A 21,029-nucleotide genomic window follows, 5' to 3' on the forward strand; every position below is an offset into this window, starting at 1 on the left:
AAGAAAGTAAAGAATTAAAAAGGCTGATGGCACAGAGGAAATCTCTCTTACATCTCAGCATATTTTGAAAGTTTGCCATAAATGATCCATGCAAGATAATTCTTCGGTAATATTTAATTTCATACATATATGCAACAAAAGATTTCAACAAATTCATTTTACTTCTGGTGCAAGATGGCAGTAATGCTCAATGGCTGTGCAAAATACATTTGCCAAATATTGGTTTTCATGCTTTTAAACTTACCATTTAAATTGGAGTTTGATGTGGTCAAACATACTGATACTTTGCTCATTAAGGATATACACGGTCCAAAGATGAGACCTGTTACCCATCTTCCTATAACATTTACCTTTCTCTCACTTATTTTTATTTGATTTTATTATTGTCGCACGTACTGAAATACAGTGAAAAGTACTGTTTTGCATGCTATCTGGGAAATCATTCCTTATATAAGTATATTGGGGTAATAGAAAAGAATGTGGAATATACTGTTAGATCTACAGAGACCTTGCAGTAAAAGAGAGTACATTATATGAGAAGTCTGTTCAAAAGTCTGATAACAGCAGGGAAGAAGCTATTCTTGAATCTGTTGGCAACAAAATGTGAGGCTGGATGAACACAGCAGGCCAAGCAGCATCTCAGGAGCACAAAAGCTGATGTTCCAAGCCTAGACCCTTCATCAGAGAGGGGGATGGGGTGAGGGTTCTGGAATAAATAGGGAGAGAGGGGGAGGCGGACCGAAGATGGAGAGAAAAGAAGATAGGTGGAGAGAATATAGGTGGGGAGGTAGGGAGGGGATAGGTCCAGTCCAGGTTTATTCCAGAACCCTCACCCCATCCCCCTCTCTGATGAAGGGTCTAGGCCCGAAACGTCAGCTTTTGTGCTCCTGAGATGCTGCTTGGCCTGCTGTGTTCATCCAGCCTCACATTTTGTTGTCTTGGATTCTCCAGCATCTGCAGTTCCTATTATCTCTTGAATCTGTTGGTATGCGTTTTCAACCCTATGGAATTTCTGCCTAACGGAAGAGGTTGGAAGAGAGTATAACAGGGTGGGAGGGGCCTTTGATTATGTTGGTTGCTATTCCAAGGCAGCAGGAAGTATGGATGGAATCAATGGAACCTACGCTGGTTTGCATGATAGTCGGTCTGTATTCACAACTCTCTAAAATTTCTTGTCGTCTTGAGCAGAGCAGTCGCTGTACCAAGTTGTAATGCATTTGAATAGGATGCCTTCTGCGGTACACCTACAAAAATTAGTAGAGTTAACGATTCAGGTCCAGTGACCCTTCCTCAGAACAGGTTCTGAGGAAGGGTCACCAGACCCGAAACGTTAACTCCGTTTTTTTCCTGCACAGATGCTGTCAGACCTGCTGAGCTTTTCCAGCAACTTTGTTTTTGTTCCTGATTTACAGCATCTGCAGTTCTTTCCGTTTTTATAAAAATGAGTAAGTCTTTGTGAACATGCCAAATTTCCTCTGTCCTCTGAGCAAGCAGAAGTATGATGTGCTTTCCTGTCGATGTAGGTGCACCAGGACATGTGACTGATCAGAGAGTCATAGAGCAATACAGCAAGAAAAGTGGCCCATCCTGACTACGGTGCACATTCAGCTAGTTCCAACTGCCCGCATTTAGTCCATATCCCTCTAAACCTTTCCCATCCACGTACCTATCCAAATGATTTTCAAATACTGTGATTGTACCTGCCTCAACCACTTTTCTGGTAGCCCAGTCCATATACACACCACTCTCTACGTGAAGCTGCCACCCTTCAGGTCCTTCTTAAATCTTTCCCTCTCACCTTAAACCTATGCCCTCTAGTTTCCAATTCCCCATCCCTGGGAAAAAGACTATATGCATTCAACCTGTCTATCCCCTCATGATTTTATACACCTCTATAAGATCAGCCCTCATTCTCCTACATTCCAACAAATAAAGTCCTATCCTGGCCAACTTCTCGCTATAACTCAGGCCTACTAGACTTGGCAGCGTCCTCTTTAATCTTCTTTGTACACTTTCTAGTTTAACCAAGTACAGCCTCACCAGCGACTTATATGACTGCAACATAGCATCCCAACTCCTTTACTCAATGCCTCGGATGTTGAAGGCCAGCATGCCAAATGCACTCTTCACTATCCTGTCCATCTGTTATGCCACTTTCAATGAACTATGCACGTGTGTTCCGAGTTTACTCTGTTCTACAACACTCCCCAGGACACTACCATTTACTGTCTAAGTCCTATCTTGGTTTGGCTTTCCAATAATGCATCACCTCACACTTATTTGTCCCAATATACAAAGGTTCCAGCACCAACCCCTATGGCACATCACTAGTCACAGGCCTCCAGTCCAAGAAACAACCTTCAACCTCTGCTTCCTACCACAGCGCTAATTTTAGATCCAATTAGTTACTTTTCCCTGGACTCCATGCGACCTAACTTTCATGACTAGCCTACCATGCAGGACCTTGTCAAAGGCCTTGCTAAAGTCCATATAGACAGCATCCACTGGCCTATCCTCATCCATTCTGTTGGTTACCTCTTTGAAAATCTCCAAAAGATTAGTCAGACATTACTTACTGCACGCAAATCTATCTGACTATCTCTAATCAGACCTTGACTATCCAAACGTCTGTTGATCCTCTCCCTCAATACCCTCTCCAATACCCTGCCTACCAGTGATGTCAGGCTCCCTGGCCTGTAGCTCCTTGGCTGGTCTTTGCTCACTTTCTTAAACAATGGAACAATGTTAGCCAGCTTCAAGTAATCTAAAACACACCAGTGGCTCAAGATGAGGCAAAAATGTCTACAAGGGCCTCTGCAATTCCTTCCCCAGCCTCCCACAACATCCAAGGATGGACTTGATCAGGCCCAGGGGATTTATCCACCTTAATGTGCTTTAAGGCTGCAAACACCTCCTCTCTGGTAATGTGTATGCGGTCCAAAACATCCCACTTGTTTCCCTTATTTCCTTAGGATCCATGATTCTCTTCTCAGTAAGCATTGATGAGAAATATTCATTAACAACCTCCGCCATCTCCTGTGGCTCCACACATACATGGCCATGCTGATCTTTAAGGGGACCTATTCTCTCTCTAGCCACCCTTTTACTCTTTATATAGCTACAAAATCTCTTGGGATTAACTTTAACCTTATCTGCCAGATCCATCTCATACCCCATTTTGCTCTTCTAATTTCCCTCATAAAAGTCTGCTCCTACACAATTTATATTCATCTAGGGATGCACTTGAGCCCAATAGCTTAAACCTAATGTATGCCTTCTTCGTTTTCCTGACAAAAGCCTCAATGTCCCTCGTCAGCCAGAGTCACTACACCTGCCAACTTCTCCCTTCACCCTGACACGGACAAGCTGTCCCTGGACTTGTGATATCACCTTTTAAAAGCCTCCCATTTGCCAGTCATTCCTTTTCCTTCAAACAGACTCACCCAATCAACCGCTGCCAAGCCCTGCATAATGGTCCCCAAAGTGGCCGTACTCCAGATTAACATCCTAACCTGTGGACCTGTTCCATTATTTTCCATAACTATGTTAAAACTAAGAGAGCTATGGTGACCTGGACCCAAACTGCTCTCTGACTGATACTTCGGTCACTTGCCTGGCCAGGTTTCCTAACAGGAGGTTCAGTGTTGCACCCTCCTGAGTAGGGCCCTCTTTATATTGATTTAGGAAACTTTCTTGGGCACATTTAACAAATTCCACCCCATCTGGGCCTTTTACTCTCTGGGCAGCCCAGACAGTACGGGAGGAAATGAAAGTTAATGACCTTTATTATTATGATCATGAAGCTCTCAAAGTATCTCCACCTCAGCACTATTGGTGCAGACAACACCGTATTCTCCACTCAACTTCCTAAAGTCAATGACCAGCTCTTTTCTTCCTTGATTATTTCAGACGGCTGTCTCTCCCTGGCTTTTCAATTATTCTCAGTTTGTGTGTGCTTTTTCCCTTTTATCCTCAATGCTGAGCAGCCTCTGAGACGCAATGCAATTTGCCTTGCTATTGGCAAATAAATGCTAATTATTAAGGACACTCTTAGCGTCTTTGAAAATTTAAAACCAAAGCCCCAGCCATTGCCTCAATTGCAGAGCTCTTTTTTTGAAGAAGTACTTGGGATGTTTATGTACAAAAGATTTCTATATGAAAGTATGTCGATTGTTTCAGCAAGAATAAAACAAAGTGAGAAGATATACCACTAACATCCTGTTAGTATTGAACCCCTGGAGAATCTTTCATATTGATTCTACTTCCAGTAAGTCAATGGTTTGGGTTCCTTGCCAACCACATTCATTTTTCTTCCTCTTCCATCCATCTATTGTATTCAAATAAATGTTCTGGCCTCATACATGCACTTAAAAAGATCTGTGTATGATCTCAAATGTTAATTATTTTTAAAAAAAGAGTTGCATTTTCTTTAAACAACACAAAACATTGCAAAGCACTTTACAGCAGGAAATCTGTACAAACACGCGTTTCATAAACAATAATGTGAAAATGATCAGATAATCTCCTTTTGTAATGTTAATTAAAGGGCAAATATTGGCCAGGACACTGAGGAAATGAAAGGTCATGCCCTGAAATGTTGAAATGCCTTTCTCTCCCTCAGGAGATGATGTCAGATCTGCTAACTATTTCCAGCATTTTCCAATTTTTAAAATATTATTTCACATTGAGGTTGTTGATTTGCTCACTGAGATGGCTTGTTCTCATTCAGATGGTGTGACACCATGCTATGTGACATCAGCAGTGGAGCCTACAATGAAGCAATATTATCCTATTCTGCTTGGAATTTATACTGTCTGGTCCATTGTGGTGAATATTGTCATCACCAGTTTTGATCTGCATGGGTTCGTACATGGGGTCCAATTCTCTCCGTTTGTTGACTGCATTAGGAGTAGACAACCATGCTTCTAGGAATTCCCATGACTATATTTGGCTTAGGCTACTATGGTTACCTTGGCCCGGATAAACTGATGGCCTTCATATTAAGGAGAGTTCATCCTGTAATTACCATAACAGACTCACCATAAGAGACTGAACAGTATAAATTCCTAGCAGAGTTAGACAACATCACTTCATTGGAGCGCTCACTGATGATGTCACCTTGCAAAAGTCTGAACGAGAACAAGCCAGTTCGGCGAGCAAGTCAACAACCTCACCCAAAACCCGAGCTACAGGTCTTGGCCAAAACTTTGAATTGTTTCACATTTTCAAAATTTCCACTACTTTGCTTTTGGACTGAGGAGATCTCTCCTGTTCTTTGTTTAAAACAGTGGCTTGGGATTTCCCAAGACCAAAATGGAGTACAGACAGGTCCGCAGTTTAGCATTCGTCTGACAAATGACACTTACAATAGTTCAGTGCTCCTTCCGTATACTATCCCGGAGTATCAGCCTTCATTTTTGTGCTCAGGTCTTGGCATGGATTTTGTAATATGTCTCAACGTCTGATTGTCAGTATATCTTTAAGAGCACGCTCATGTTATTATCGCTAGGTCACAGCATGTGACCTAAGGGTATAAATGGCTCAGATGCCTTTTCACTTGGGGTCAGCTGAAGCAGGTAAATGTAAAGTCACCATAGTCCCAGAGGAGCACAGGGTTGATCTCTCATTACAGGTAAGTAGATAGGGAGGGAGGCAGAAAGAGATAGATATACAACTGGTCGTGGGTTTAACAAGAGGGTCACTTCACCTCAGATTAGGGATGAAGTTGAGAAAGAGGGATCATCATGGTGACCTCAGCCGAAACGGGAGTTGAACGGGTGTTGTTGTATCATAAACCAGCTGGTTGAAACACAGCATGCTACTAGAAGAATGAACTTCTGCTGAAACTGGTCATCTTAATAATAGTCTAGGCACTTATATGTCCGTGAACTAAATATATTTAATAGCCAGCTGTAAAATGTTTTCTGATGGATCCTTTAATACCACATTATTCACACTTAGTTTCTTATGTTCTTATATTGTGTTGGATAACATAAACATTGCTGCATCAAGTCAACAGCCTGCAGCAGGCAGGAGAAGTTGACCCCATAACTTCAGGATTCAGAGGGAAAAGTGTGTTGCTGACTGAATCAAAGCTGCACCTGCAATAGATATAATTAACATAAAATTGGGAAATGCAACCATTATTTGATACAAGCAAACCAGTAGGTTAATTCAGTGTCTAATTCACAGGAGCTTCTATATACAACTAGATGCACTTTCCCAAGAATTTTTAAATGATCAGATCAACCGTTTAAAATGAAACAAATGACAAATGATAATTAGAAACAGACTAGATATTAAAGCAAGGCTGTGACAAAAGGGCAATTATCAACTTATTGCAATATTGACACAAGGCCCTTCACTATCAGGTGACTGTACATAGTGATATTCATCTTCACCAAAGGTCTGGTAGATGCCATCAAAAGTGATGCTCCTTTTGCTGACAGCAAAACCTGATATGGTATATAGTTCATTCTGACCTAAACAACATTTACAAGGAGATAAAGGGGACTGGAGAAACAACTGATAAATAGTTTATACCCCTCAGAACTGAAACAAAACAAATCAATTACCATGGCCAGAAAGACAAATTGGAAGTTTACAATCAGTTCACCCTTGATCTAACACAGTGGGCGTGAGGGCTAAATGGCTTTCTGCTCCTCCTTGTTAATATGTTGATAAATAGAACAGTATAAATAAAATTCCATCAGCCTCGAAAAGCCTGCCAATTCTAAAAGGTTGTGAGGTGATGTTAATGGGAAAGGCAGTGAGGTGAAACTTGACAGGAGAGACCTTTAGATTGATATCAACAAGGTTGCAAAGTGTTCATCAATCTGAATTGAATCCTTTAATAAATTTTGGACTCTCATGCTAAAAGGCCAGAATAAGCATTTAGCCTCACCAGAAGTGATGCACAATAATCTACACAGAAGATTGAGGAGGGGCCTAGTTTTATTGGAGGAAATTCACAGCGGACACACTCGATTTATTCTCAAGGTGAGGGGTTTGTCTTATGAAGAGACTGAGCCATTTGGGTTAATATGCTCCACAGCTTAGAAGAATGAGAAAATCCAAATGAGGTGTATAAGAACCTAAAGGGCATTGATAAAGTATACTCTTTTGGGGCTATCCAGAATGAGAGGTAATAGCTTTAGGATAAGAGACAGCGGTTTTAAAACAGAGATGAGGAAAAATTACTTCTCTGAAAGAGTCAGGAATCTGTGGAATTCACTACCCCAGAGTACGGGGGATGCTGGGACATTGAGTAAATTTAAGGAAGAGACACATAGATTTATAATTTGTGATGGGATCAAGGGTTATGGAGACCAGGCAGGAAATTGGAGTTGAGGCCGAGATGGGATCAGCCATGATCATATCGAATGGCAGAGCAGGTTTGAGGGACTGAATTGCCTACTCCTTTATCTTCTTGACATCTTACATTGCCAAATCTACTTAAGATAGAATAGCGCAAGATGGATGAGACAAAGCAGATGGATCTGATGAAGCTTTTTAAAGCATGAAGAGTGTCTTTTTCGTAGCATTAAAATAATGCAAATAAAATTATGTCATCTCTCCAACAAGTCATCGGTAGCAGCGGCTCTGCTGCAATCGAGTGCAGGGACTTGACAGCAGATCTGAGCAGAGACTGAACAGAGAAATCAAGATGTTAAAGCAGGGGAAAAAAGCCTCAAGTAAAATCACCAAGAAGAACAACAGCAACAACGCAACCAGGGAGGAGGCATTTGGTAAGTAAGTGACAAATCTTTCTCAGTCATAGTCTAGAAAGTAAATGCATGGCAGGATACCACAAGCCCATGAAAGACATGCCCTGTGCCTGGTGGGAATTTCTGAACGGGTCGTGCAGGGCACAAGAAGTGATGTCAAGTGTTGCCAGTTAGAGCTGCTTCAGTTCCAGTTTATGAGTCACCTCTTAGTTTTAAAAAAAAGCAGGCAGAGAAGGAACAGGCACTTACGAAATCTCAGAACTTCCTGCCAAGGATATGTACTGCATCTGAACATCTTGCAGAGATGACAGATCAGTCCTCCAAACTCTAAATATGCTGCTGGAAAACGCATAAATCAGAAGACTATTTCCCTCCTCCCACAATTATAATTACGAACAGAGATTTTTCCTCATCATTTATCATTTTCTTCCTAAATTGGGGATAAAGTACTATGCTCAATAATTATGATGCACAGGAAATGAAAACAATGTTTCACACACATTAAACAAAATCTACAATTTAGCAAAGGTGGATGGACAGAGACGAATAATGCAGAATTAATGTCCTTCATCTCATCAAGTCTGCACTGGTCAAAAACAAACACTTCACTATTCCGAGAGATAACACAGTATGGAACACGAAGAAAACAAGTGGTCAAGCAGCATCAGAGGAGCAGGAAAGCTGACGTTTCAGTTGAGACCCTTCTAACTTTCCTGCTCCTCTGATGCTGCCTGGCTACTTGTGCCCTTGCAGCTCCAAACTGTGTTATCTCTGACTCCAGAATCGGCAGTTCTTACTATTTCCCTTACCTATTCCAATCCCATTTTGCAGTGGCCCATTACCTTATATGCCTTGGCATCACAACTATACACCTAAATACTTAAATGTTGAGGGATTCTGCCTCTACCACCCTTACAGGCTGTGAGTACCACACACTGAGTGAATTTTAGTTCCTCAATCCCTTCCAAACCTGCTGCCTCTTGCTCTTTGATCCCTCCACCAAGGGAGTAGTCTCTTACTGTCCACCCTATATATGCTCCTCAAATTTTATACATCACAACAGTGTTCCCCTCAGTTTCCTCTGCTCCAAGGAACACAACCCCAGTCTACACAATCGCTCTTTGTAATGGAAAGTCTCCAGCCAATGCAAGGTCCTGGTACATCTGCTGTGCACTTTCTCCAGTGCTAGCTAGAACTACACACAAGACCTTGGCTACTGCCTAAACAACATTTTGTACATTACCAGCATAACCTCCCTGCTCCTAAATTCTGTTTTCAGCTAATAAAGGCAAGTATCCCATGTGCCTTCTTAACCAGTTTATCTACCTGAGCATGGTTGCCATGCACACCAAGGTCCTACCAGTCAGCATGCATTCCCTTGCCTTGTTTGCCTTGTCCAAATGCATCACCCCACATGGTTGCTGCAACATTTATAGCAAATCTCACAGCCTGGTGTCATGTGACTTCTGACTCTGTCCACTCCAGTCCACTGGCACCTCCACATCATTCATACACATGCCTTTGTGCCCAAGAATTGTCAACGTGCGTCCGACAAGGTGCTGAAAAGAAAAGTCACACTGGAGTGGGACCAGATTTATAATGAATGTGAGAAAAGTTAAATCATAAAAATATGGTTAAGCACAACAAAGAACAAGTGATACCGTTGAACCCAAGGGAATCTAGAGTTAGTGGCAAAATATACTTATCTGAACCTGTCTCTCACTATTCTTAACAAGCACTGTTGATTCCAATGTTACTCTATTTACTGTGAGAAGGGTGGATTTTCTGAATGAGCGTGACAAATTGCTCGACAAGAGCATATGTTGGGAAATCAGAGGCATGCTTGCACTCCTTCATTTTCCATCCATTAACTCTAATAGATGGAAACTCATAGGAAGCATATTTGAATTCCGTCAGAACATTGCTGCGAGCAGGTAAAGCTCTGTGCTCGAAGTGCAGATTTGTCAAATTGTGGCGCACAGTGGAAGAACCAATCACACATGCAGAGTAAATGGTCACTCCCCAGCAGCTCCTAAATCTGCATGAATATTTTCCCCCTTCCACTTTGTGCCATGCACACAGCACACACTGAGAAAGAGCTGAAAATTCATTCCCTCTTGGTACCATGCAAGCTCGTGTGTAGGTCTCTGCCAGGTCCTGCACACGTACCCAGCTGGTAAAAGCTGATAACAGCAGCGGGGCTTCATTGCACAGCTCAGGAGATTTGGTCACAGTTCATGGGCCTGTCACAACACATTGACAAAAACTTTGGATCTGGCTAATTCACGTTGTGAGAATGCAAATAAAAAGTGAAATGTTTTCATTTAGTTTATAAACTATTACATCGCAAGCAACTAATAAAGAATTGAGTTCTGAAGGGTAGCTGTTAGGGTTGTGACTCTCAATTACCTTTTTGAAAAATAACATATTGTAGCATTTCATTGAATTCATCCGAACGTGATTTTGGAAACTCTGCCAATTTTTAAATGAGTACAGTGGCATGGATCAGGTCAATGAGAAAAAAGGAGGGAGCTCACAAAGAGATCCAGCAAGGAAGGACATAAACTCGTCCATCAAATTAATTGAGTTTGATGGACAGGTTATGAAATAGTTGAAGATTAAGGCTAGCAGTACAGATCCAGTGAGACAATTCAAGCAAGACTGACAGAAGCAGGTTTGCATGATGCACCAGCATTTACATTCCACAATCTGAAATTAAAAATTAACATTTTAGATAACAAGAAGTGCTTATGGTTTATAAGTTGCTTCCAGTATTGGCAGTTAGATTTCAACATTAGGATCAGATACATGGATCGTCACTCATTATAGAAAGATGTGACGTACAGGAGTCCACAGCAATGTATGAGTCTAGGGCAGTGTTAGTACTCATCCCCAAATAATTAAGATGATCATGGGTTCAGGCTCCATTTCAATTCAATACTGCACAATTATTGTCAGGTGTGTCATGTTTTCATTGAGACACTATACCAAAACCCAGGGGTTCTTGCAGTACAGTAGCAGTGTCCCTACCTGTGTGTCAGGAAATCTGGATTCAAGTCCCACCTACTCAAGAGGCATGTAATATCATCTCTGGGCAAGTTGCTTGGAAAATATACAATAAGGATTGTGAACATGGGCAGCCTCTGCGAACGTATTTAACTTGAGGGTTCTTGAGGCACAGCTGTACTAGGACCAGGAGGCTCGGGTTCAAGTCCCACCTGGTCCAGAGATATGTAATAATATCTCTGAAGAGGTTCATTAGAAAATATCTAGATCAAAGCCTTGGGGGGAGGGGGGGGGGGGTCTTGTGGCGCAGGAGCTTCAGCTCTATTCACTTTCTAAACCCCCACACACATACACAGTTGGGCACAACAAAAACAAACCATAAATGCAACGAGTCAGGGAAAAGCTACTAAGGAAACTCAGTTCAGTAGAACCAGTTCACAAGATTTATTAAAATGTCCTCTCTGAAGGTCACAGCAACTTTGAAAACGCAATCTCCTTATTTCCAGAACCTTTCAGTTATTTGCTGAAGACACAGGGTGATTAGAATATTAATTACTTTGTTGTTCAGTTACTGTTAGACGGAATAGTTTATGGAAAATGGAAAGAGATTAGCCACCTATAAGTTCTTGGTTACTTCACAGTTGAGACAGAGAGACAGAGAGAGAGAGAGAGAGAGAGAGATGATGTCTCTTACAGATTAGAAACCTTCTGACTCTGTATTGTTCACACACGCTGGCAACTAAGCTGATGATTCTCAGCTGGCACAACTGGATTTGACTGCACAAAGTAATCAGCAAGATAATAAAATGTGAGGCTGGATGAACACAGCAGGCCAAGCAGCATCTCAGGAGCACAAAAGCTGACGTTTCGGGCCTAGACCCTTCAGCAGAGGAGGGTCTAGGCCCGAAACGTCAGCTTTTGTGCTCCTGAGATGCTGCTTGGCCTGCTGTGTTCATCCAGCCTCACATTTTATTATCTTGGAATTCTCCAGCATCTGCAGTTCCCATTATCTCTGATACAAAGTAATCAGCAATCTGTTTCTGGTTGAAGATTGCTCTGCACACATACCCACAGTGCTGTGGCATCTTTGACATCTTTCCCTACTGCTTGAACAAGGGAACTAAAGTTTCTCATTCCTTGATCATTCTTGTAAATCACTTCTTTACTCTCCATTGTATTTACACCTTTCCCATAGTGCGCTGCCCATAACAGTACACAATACTCTTGCTGAGACCTAACAAGTGTCTTATACAAGTTCAACCATCACCTCCTTGCTTTTGTACTCAATACGCCGCAGCAAGGTCCCTCTCCTTTCTTTATTACTCATTCCGCCTGCCCTGACACTTTCAATGATTCACAAGTCGGTCCCTCTGCCCCTGTACCCCCTTCAGAACTGTACCAGATTTTTTATATTGTCTTTCAATGTGCTTCTGTCAAAATGCATCTTCTCTCACTTCTCTGCATTGAACCTCATCTGCCACATACCCACCCACTCCATTAACTACTCAATGTCCTTCTGAAGTCTGACTCTGTCCTCCTCACAGTTTACAATTCTTCCAAGTTTAGCAACATCTACAAACTTTGAAATTATTCACTGCACACCAAGATCCAGATTATTAATATATACCAAGAAAGAGGAGGGTCCCAACTCCAATCTGTGGGGAACTCCACTATAAACCTTCTTCCAGCCTGAAAAATATGCATTGACCATTGTTCTGTTTCCTACCACTCAGTCAATTTTGAATTGCTCAAGTCTGTTGTGTGGTACCTTATGGAAATCTATGTATGCCTAAAAAAAAGCATATCTTCATTAAATTCGTTACCGCTTCAAAAAAAACTCTAGCAAGGTAATTAGACACTAATTTCCCTTTAGAAATCCATGATGATCCTTCCTAAACACCATATCTTTTCCTATGTAAATGCTAATTCTATCCTGAATAGCTGTTTCTGGAAGCTTCCCACCAAAGTTAAACTGACTCGTCTGTAGTTGCTGGGATTATCGTTCCAAACTTTCTTGAACAAGACTGTAATGTTTGCAACTCTCCAATTAAAAATTACTGTGGATCTGGAGTCACACGGATGCATACAGAATAAGCAAGAAAGGCAGACTTTCTTCCCTAAAAATTATTAGTGAACCAGATGTATTTTTATGACAATTGATGATCGTCATCATGACCAACCCTACTGAGTTTTGCCTTTTCACGTTCTAGATTTATTAGCGGCTCTTACATTATTTAAATTCCATCAGTTACCACACCAGGTTTGAATAAATGTCAGCTGAGTATGACCTACACCTCTGCATTACTAATCCACTGGTATTACCATTACACCACCATATCCCGCAGCCATTTCTCTGTAGCATATTAACTCTGCAATGGTGCTTGCAGATTGGAACACTGTAAATGTAACCCAACAGTTTAACAAAGGAAGGAGAGAGAAAACAGAAGTATTAGTCCTGTCAACTTGATATCAGCAGTAAGGCAAATGTTAGAATCTATTAGAAAAAGATACAATTACTGGATATTTAGAAAACATTAGTCTGACTGGACAAAGCCAACATAAATTTATGAAAGGTAAATCATGTTTGACAATCTGATACATTTCTTTAAGGTAACTAGAAGCAGCGGATGCAGTGTATTTGAATTTTTGAAAGGATTTTTGACAATGTCCACAAAGGAGGTTTACAAACATAATTAAAGCACATTGAGGTATGGATTAGCATGGATTGAAGGTAGAAAGCAGCAATAAGGGAATCACTGACAGGTTGCAAGGCTGTGGGTCAGTGGAGTACTGCAACGATCAGCGTTTGGGAGTCAGCCTTTCACAATCTGTATCAATGGCTTGAACATGGGAACCAATTGCAATATTTCCAATTTGCAGATGATACAAAAATTGACAGTAAAGTACTTTGTGAGGAGGATGCAAAAAGGATCCAAGTGAATGTAGATAGGTTGAGTGACAAGGACATGCAGGTGGAATATAATGCGGATAAGTGAAGTTATAATGTGAAGTTATCAACATTGGTAGGAACAATAAAAGAGTAAAGATTTTCTTAAATGGTGAGAGACAGGAAAGTGTTGATGTTCAAGAAAACAGTGGGAAGTAGGTGAGATAACTTTGGAGGAAATGGCCATGCTCTACCAATCTTCTTTAGATATGGGGGTAATGCCAGAGGAAGATAGAATTAGCAATGTTTACATTCATTCAGAAACAAAGGTTGCAAACATAAACCCATCAACCACAGGCCAGGTAGTTTAAGCACAGTGGTGAGAAAGCTTATAGAAATGATAGTCTAGAACGCTATTAATAATCACTTTACTGATTCATCAAAGCCAGCATGGAATTATTAAACACAAATCTTATTGATTAATTTTTTTGAGGAGGTAAAGAATAGAGAAGTAAGGGGGGTTAATTTTGGTTAATTGAAATTAATTATTTTGATTTTGGTTGGGGTGGCACAGATGGTCATCCAAAAGGCACTTGTTAAAGTGTCACATAATTAATTAGTTTGTCAAGTAACAAGGAAATGGAATAGAATTCATGACTGAACCAGAAAGGTATACATCAATGTTCCCAAAGGATCAGGACTAGAAGCTCTGCTTTTGTTGATGTGAATTAAATGATCTGGATTTGGATGTACATACATATCTTAACGCCAAAATTTTCAGAAGACGCAACGTGAAAATATTAAAAATTGTGAGTAGGATATTGACAGAATTTCAGAGGACCTACTCAGATTGATTGATTGGGAACTCGTATGAAATTTTACAAAGCAAAGTATGACAGAAAATCTGGAAAGAAGAATGAGGACAGGTTTGTGTACAATCCAATAGGGAAGCGGAAACAGAGCAGAGCAACCTGGTGTTTGTGTCCATAAATCATCGAAGGTGACAGAACAAGCACCACATCATCTCATATGACCACCTAAGAGATAAAAATTGGGCCTCAGTTTGAGATTTAAAATCTAAAAGTTCAGTTGAGGAAACCTGGTTGGCATGGAACAGTTGAGCCATGCTGTATGTCTTTAAGATGGCATCTTCAAGCACCCCCTTGGTACTCTACTGGAACATAGGCATGGAGGTTGGTGCTGGGACTGGGACTTCAAGCCACACCTTCTGACTTCAAGGTAACAGTGCTATGAATTGAGCCACAGCACTACTAGGGTAGTAAAAAAATTAACTGGCAAGAGATTCACTGAACCAATAGAAATGCTTAAAAATTAGGAAGATGTGCAGTAAAAATAACGTATAAATTAAAATTGTGGAATCCTGAAATTAGAGAAATGTAAGCTTTCATTGCCCTGAAAAAACATTGACAAGGTGGATGTGGGCACAATGAATATTTACGATGTGGAATTAAATTGCTACTAGCATAAAACCATACAACTGACTTCTTCTGGACTTGAGACCTGGAGAGGGCCAAGGCAAATAATGTGCTTTACAGTCACATTTATATTTAAGGAAACCTTTGCCTTAATGAAAGTTGAATGCCAAAATTAAAATGTCCTGTAAATTGTCTGAAGCTTGTTCTCAAAGTAAAAGTTTCAGCTCAAGTGGGCCCAACAGCTAGATACAATTATGGAAGTCTAAATGGTTGTGAATTCCACTGAGAACAAGGTATTTTCACGGAAGAGTGAGAAAGATAACACATGCACTGCAGACCAGAAATAACTTGGGAAATAAACTCTGAACTGATTCACAAATAAACATCACCTCTTTGTTCCTTTGGAGACTGCAGCGAAGAACAAATTAACAGCCTGGCAAGCTTGACTTCTGAGGTTTACTTGCAATGATCCTGGGAGGATACAAACTAGTTGTTTTTTTAGCTGAAAAGCAAAACTGTTGTGACATACAGCACACATTAGTCAACTGAATGGAAATAGTGCTTTTATCATTTGAATTTAAGTAATACAAGGTCACGAGCACATCTTTCAGAAAAGAATCTTAAATGTTCTAGACACTAACTAAACTTTCTTTGCTTGGTTATAAGATGCTCTGCCTTCTCTAGTCTTCTTCAGTAATAATTTACTGCATTAGTGTCATCATTCTTGTGATTAAGCTACTCAGCCATTTAATGAAAATTTGGCAAGGCTTCCTTTTTTTGGGTATCACAAATTCAATTGTTAAGCAACAAAGGTTTCTGAACTCCAGCTATCACATTAATCAACAAAGAAAGTGCACTTATTAACTTCTAGTTTATTCTGCAGAACGTCATTTCTTGTTCTAATGTGTTTGGCTTTAAAACAAATGGACAGAGCTGCCTGAGAATCAATGTGATTATAGAATGAACAGCAGCTTCGGGCAAACCAGTGATATCAAACCGAATTTTCCACTTTTTAGTTAAGATAGAATCTTATTTGTTTCACCTTGTTAGACACTGCTTGATAAATCTCACACTTGGGCAAACTGTTTTGCCTCGCACTGTCAAATAATTCTCCTTCAGCCTTCACACCAAATGTTGCAATGAACACACACACACACACACACACACACACACACACACAAGAATGGATATGGTCAACATGCTCCTAAAGAACATAATAAACACTTTTTAAAGAGAACTCACTGAGCTAACATCTGAGGCCACAAATCACTTCTGCTAGCCTCTGAAATCAAACTTTTTCTGCTCTGGGTCAAATTGCCACCCTTGCCAGCCCTCTGATTCCACTATTTTCCTGCATCAGCTGCTACTCTGTCTTTTAAACTGCTCCAGAATCCAACCCTGCAACATCCAAGCACTGATCTGTAGATACTTCGCAAAGACGCATTTATATCTTTGCACTTCAATTATTCAAAAGTAAGATAAAATTTTAATATGATATCAAGTAAATCAATCTTTTCCTTTTGTTCAAAAATGGAAAACGTACATAGGATAGTTGAAATTTTGGATGTAGGAGTAACAGAAGCAGAATGAATACCAATGACTTACTTAGCCCATTGAGTAGAGGAGGGTAACCAGATATAAACTCGTTCACAGAAGGACTTTTCCTTTCTGCATAGCAGATTCCAACTGCATTGTCTGAAACCACTACTGGCAGACTTACCCCTTAAAACCTTCCCCAGTTATGTAGACTATGAATTACACTCCAGCAGCAGCTGGTCTATAAAGTGCATTTTAGAGCACATTAATGTCATAATTTATGCTGTTTTAACAGAAGGTACAACACACAATGTCCAGTACCAACCGCATTTTGAGTAATAGCTCTGAAGTATAGCAAAACTAAATAACAAAGTTAAGTATATTTCTCTCTAACATCAAACTACTTAGCAATTCTGCAGCATAAACTGCAACTTTAAAATTACAGCCCAAGGTGAACGATGACAGCCATGGTAGCAGGAGGGTTTTAAAATTACAGTAGTTATGTGCTAACTCCCAAGGGGGTTAAAGATCTCATTTTCAAATTTAACAGTTTCCAGATTTTCTATCTATAATGTGTGTCATTCAGAGCCGTCTGACATTGGGTGTTAATGGATTGTCCACCTGTTATTCAAACATGTTTGCTACTTTGATATGGAAGTGATAATGCGTGAGCTGCATGTTAGAATGCAGTGGGCTATATGAGGATGTATAACGTATTTTTGGTGTGGGAACCTGAGGAATGGTGTAATGTAGAGCTTGTGTGTCTGTTGTTACAGTGGAGAGCTGTCACTGCCTGATACTCTCAGCTACATCCGGAATCATAGCCCTAACATCTACGATCATTAGAAAGCTACCCACAAAAGGTGGAGCATGGACTCTGCCTTTCTAGAGGTGAAAACCATTCTCACACCATTTACAAGGGTCTCTGGTGCCAAGTAACAGTGCTGTCATCAAGCAGGTTCAGCAGACACTCGCAGTGAAGAACTCACACAGATAGTAAACCAGGAATTACTTAGCAGGATTTATCACATTGCAGAAAACAAAATCCAGACTGGGGAATACGAATGGGATTGAGATGAAATAAATGAACTGCTTTTAAATCCCTGGAATATTTCCCCCCCCCCCACATAATTGAGGAATTTGTCATTACATCATGCAAGCTGGCAGCCCATCTTGCTTTTCCAAAACTGTCTTCTACAAAGAAGGACCCGTGCGTATATGGGACAAGGTCGGGGCTTTGTAGACGGTCTTCCGCCACCCAAGCTGCTTCATCCGAGCGCTGCAAAATTTCCACACAGCTGTGTTCTTCATCACTATTGCCGGCCCCTTCCTCACCCTCCCACCTTTTGATGCTGCACAACAGGTAGCAGTGTCATGGGATTAACTGAGATTGCAAGGACCTGGTGGTAGGGGGCTGCTAAAACGGCTATCCAGTGCGTCCGTCGGGCCACTTATCTGCAAAACACAGCTCATAGATAACAGTGTGGATCATGTGAGGGCACTTCACATCAGTTTTTGATCCAGTGCAACAGGGGCAGTGACCATGACAGCTCGAGTCGTGACTTCCATCACCCTCAGACAACAGACCAGCCCAGTGCCACAGAACATAGCCAGGCGAAATAATAACTGATAGTCTCTGGCTGTCACCATGCTCCCATGTAAGGATGGCGTTCACGTGGCCATCATTTTCATGTCCCTAAGGAGTAAACGGCTTACCATTGGCAGGGATTCCCAAGGCTGGAGCAGAGCTTAAGGCAGTTTTTAATTTCAGGAAGGCAGATCACGGTTTGGAAATGCACACTACCAGGTCCTTAGGTGACGAGGACAAATCAGAATCCATTTGCCATATCCATGATGAAAAAATATCCATGTTCTGGGGTGAGGAAATTAAAAATGGAGGACAGGTCGATGACCACAGGCGCCTTCTGGCAAACGTACTGGTTGGCTTTCCAATAGTTGATGGTCAAATGGCAGGTACCATCTGGTTTCTTAACCGGCCAGACAGGACTGTTGGATGTGCTGTGTACCTTGACCAGTATACGCTGTTGTTCCAACTGATGTATAACTGGTAGGATACCAACAACAGAGGCAGGGCTAATGGGATATTGCTTAGTACATGATGGGGCGGTTCCGGTGAAGGGGTAGGAGCCATTTTGAGCAAACCACAGTTGTTCTTGTCCTTTTCCCAAATCGGATGGTTCTGCCACTCCTCTTTCTTAAGGTGTTGTACTGACCGAGTAACATGACCATCCTCAAAATGCAAGGATGAATTTATTTGAGTCAAAACATCCGTTCCCGAGAGGGCTTGTTGTCCTGGCCCTACCCATCATGTTGCCCTAGTCATATGGTTAATGGCTGTGTCTTCTTAAAACACAATCCTTTTCCCTCTACTCCCAGTGCAGTCCTACGCTCCCTGTCTATCGGTAGATCCTGTCCCTCAATTAATGGCAAGCATGTCAACTCAGCTTCAGTATCCAATAAACAGTCAATTTCCTTATTGCCCACCCTCACTAAAACATAACAGCCATTGAGTTATTTTTGTACGGCAGCTAAGAAAGGGGCTAACAGACGGGGTGTGGGCAGTTCTAGTTTTTTTGCCAGGTTTAGAAAGGCCTCTTGCTGCTCAGGGGATAGATTTTTAATGCCTTCCAGTAACCTCTACTCCATCAGTGGGACGTTTGAAGGACTTAAGTCATGCCTAGGGGCCGGCTTTCTGGAAGTTGCCTCCTTCCAGGACGTGTCTCAGGTGGACCACCAGACGCAGCAGCTACCATGTGCATAATTCTTAATTTAGAGTCCATGTGTCGACCAAGTTGATTGGCCTTCTGTACTATCTATCCAAATGATTCACAACTCGTTTCCCAAACTGGATGTGCAATTCAGGTTCCAATCCTGCAACAAAGGCATATTTGAGGGGAGCTAAAGCACTTTGGTCTAATTCGTCTGCATTGTCAAAGTTAGCAGCCAGTCCTGAACGTTCAATCCACATAGCTATGAAGCGCTCCACATAATCCCTCTTTACTGATAGGTGGATATTTTACTCCAGTCGGTTTTTGGTGGGCCATAGTCTTTCCAACAATTTTAAATTGCTTTCCATCCCTCGTCCAGATCCTGTCCATCATCCCCTAATTCTTCAGTCACCTCTCTAGATAATTTTCGGCCACTATTACCTCCCACCATAATGGCCAACACTTGTACTACATCCACGGGGTGCAGACTATGCATATTTTTTGAGTTTTTCCAACCCACTCCATGTCTTTACACTACCCTTCTTGGGATGAGGGAGCTCCTTCGACCACCTTTTTCTACCAATTTTGTATGGGCCGGTGTCGATTCTAACCATTGGGCGAATTCATATTTGACCTTCCCTTCTTCATCAATTGTTTTCTCCCCCTTCTTCTGACTTCTAGTTTATACAATTTGTAAGTGAGGGGCCTGCAGTTGTTTATCTTCATGGACTGAATTGCTGTCCTCGGAACTGTGTCTTTCAGTCTCAAACAAAGGCCAAATCTTTAGGGCCAAATGATCCAAAGATTGTCTGGTAGGAGAGGCACTTGGACAGGGAAGGGGTGACTCCACACGGGAATGAATCTCCTGCTCTTTCTGGAGTTCGAGTTTCGTAGATTTCAATTTGGCACAGATAGCTTTCAGTTGGTCTTTCAAGTTACTGAGTTTGCAGTCGTGATCACTTTTTTCAATAATTTCATGTCACTGTCTCTTTTGTTGCATGACCCACAGCAAGCAGTGGGTATGTTCTTTACTTTTAAGTTGGGTACTTTAAACCGCAAACACATTTTACATCATCCAGGAACCACTGTCCCACGGAGGTTCCACATTTCTGCTGAATTTTAATTCGGATTGTAGGTAGATCAAACTCCTGTTCGATGTATCGTTATAAATCTTGGAGTAGTTAGTCTTCAGTTACAGTGGGCAGGGCTTGTCCTTCCTTAACTGTCATAGGTTTCTGTGGGTCGGACATGGTGACTACCTTAGGTAATAAAAGGTGAGGCTGGATGAACACAGCAGGCCAAGCAGCATCTCAGGAGCACAAAAGCTGACGTTTCGGGCCTAGACCTTTCATCAGAGGCTGCTTGGCCTGCTGTGTTCATCCAGCCTCACGTTTCATTATCTTGGATTCTCCAGCATCTGCAGTTCCCATTATCTCTGTGACTACCTTAGGGATGGTTTCAACCAATATGGACTCTTCCTCGGGAGCAGTAGACAGGGTTAAACCTGCCACTACCGAAGTCGCTATTCTAACTATTGGGTTTAAACAAGGACCGTGATCAGTATGGGATGACGTCAGACGAGAGAATTTTGGGCCTTCACTTTCACACTTTTAGAGCAGTGGAGTCCTTACCTCTGGATGCCGATATAGGGATTGGAGAGCAGCCGCATTTCATTTTCTTCCTCTGCAGTCCTGTTGTGATCCTGCCA

General features: G+C 41.5%; 1 protein-coding gene across 5 annotated transcripts in view; it reads right to left on the reverse strand.

The window, feature by feature from the left end:
- b4galt2 (UDP-Gal:betaGlcNAc beta 1,4- galactosyltransferase, polypeptide 2) overlaps positions 1 to 21,029 on the reverse strand; it is a 388,743-nt gene that overhangs the window by 287,632 nt on the left and 80,082 nt on the right. The gene's annotated exons all lie outside the window — the stretch shown is intronic.

The sequence above is a fragment of the Stegostoma tigrinum genome, chromosome 8 (assembly GCF_030684315.1).
Source record: "Stegostoma tigrinum isolate sSteTig4 chromosome 8, sSteTig4.hap1, whole genome shotgun sequence".
NCBI classification, from domain to species: domain Eukaryota; kingdom Metazoa; phylum Chordata; class Chondrichthyes; order Orectolobiformes; family Stegostomatidae; genus Stegostoma; species Stegostoma tigrinum.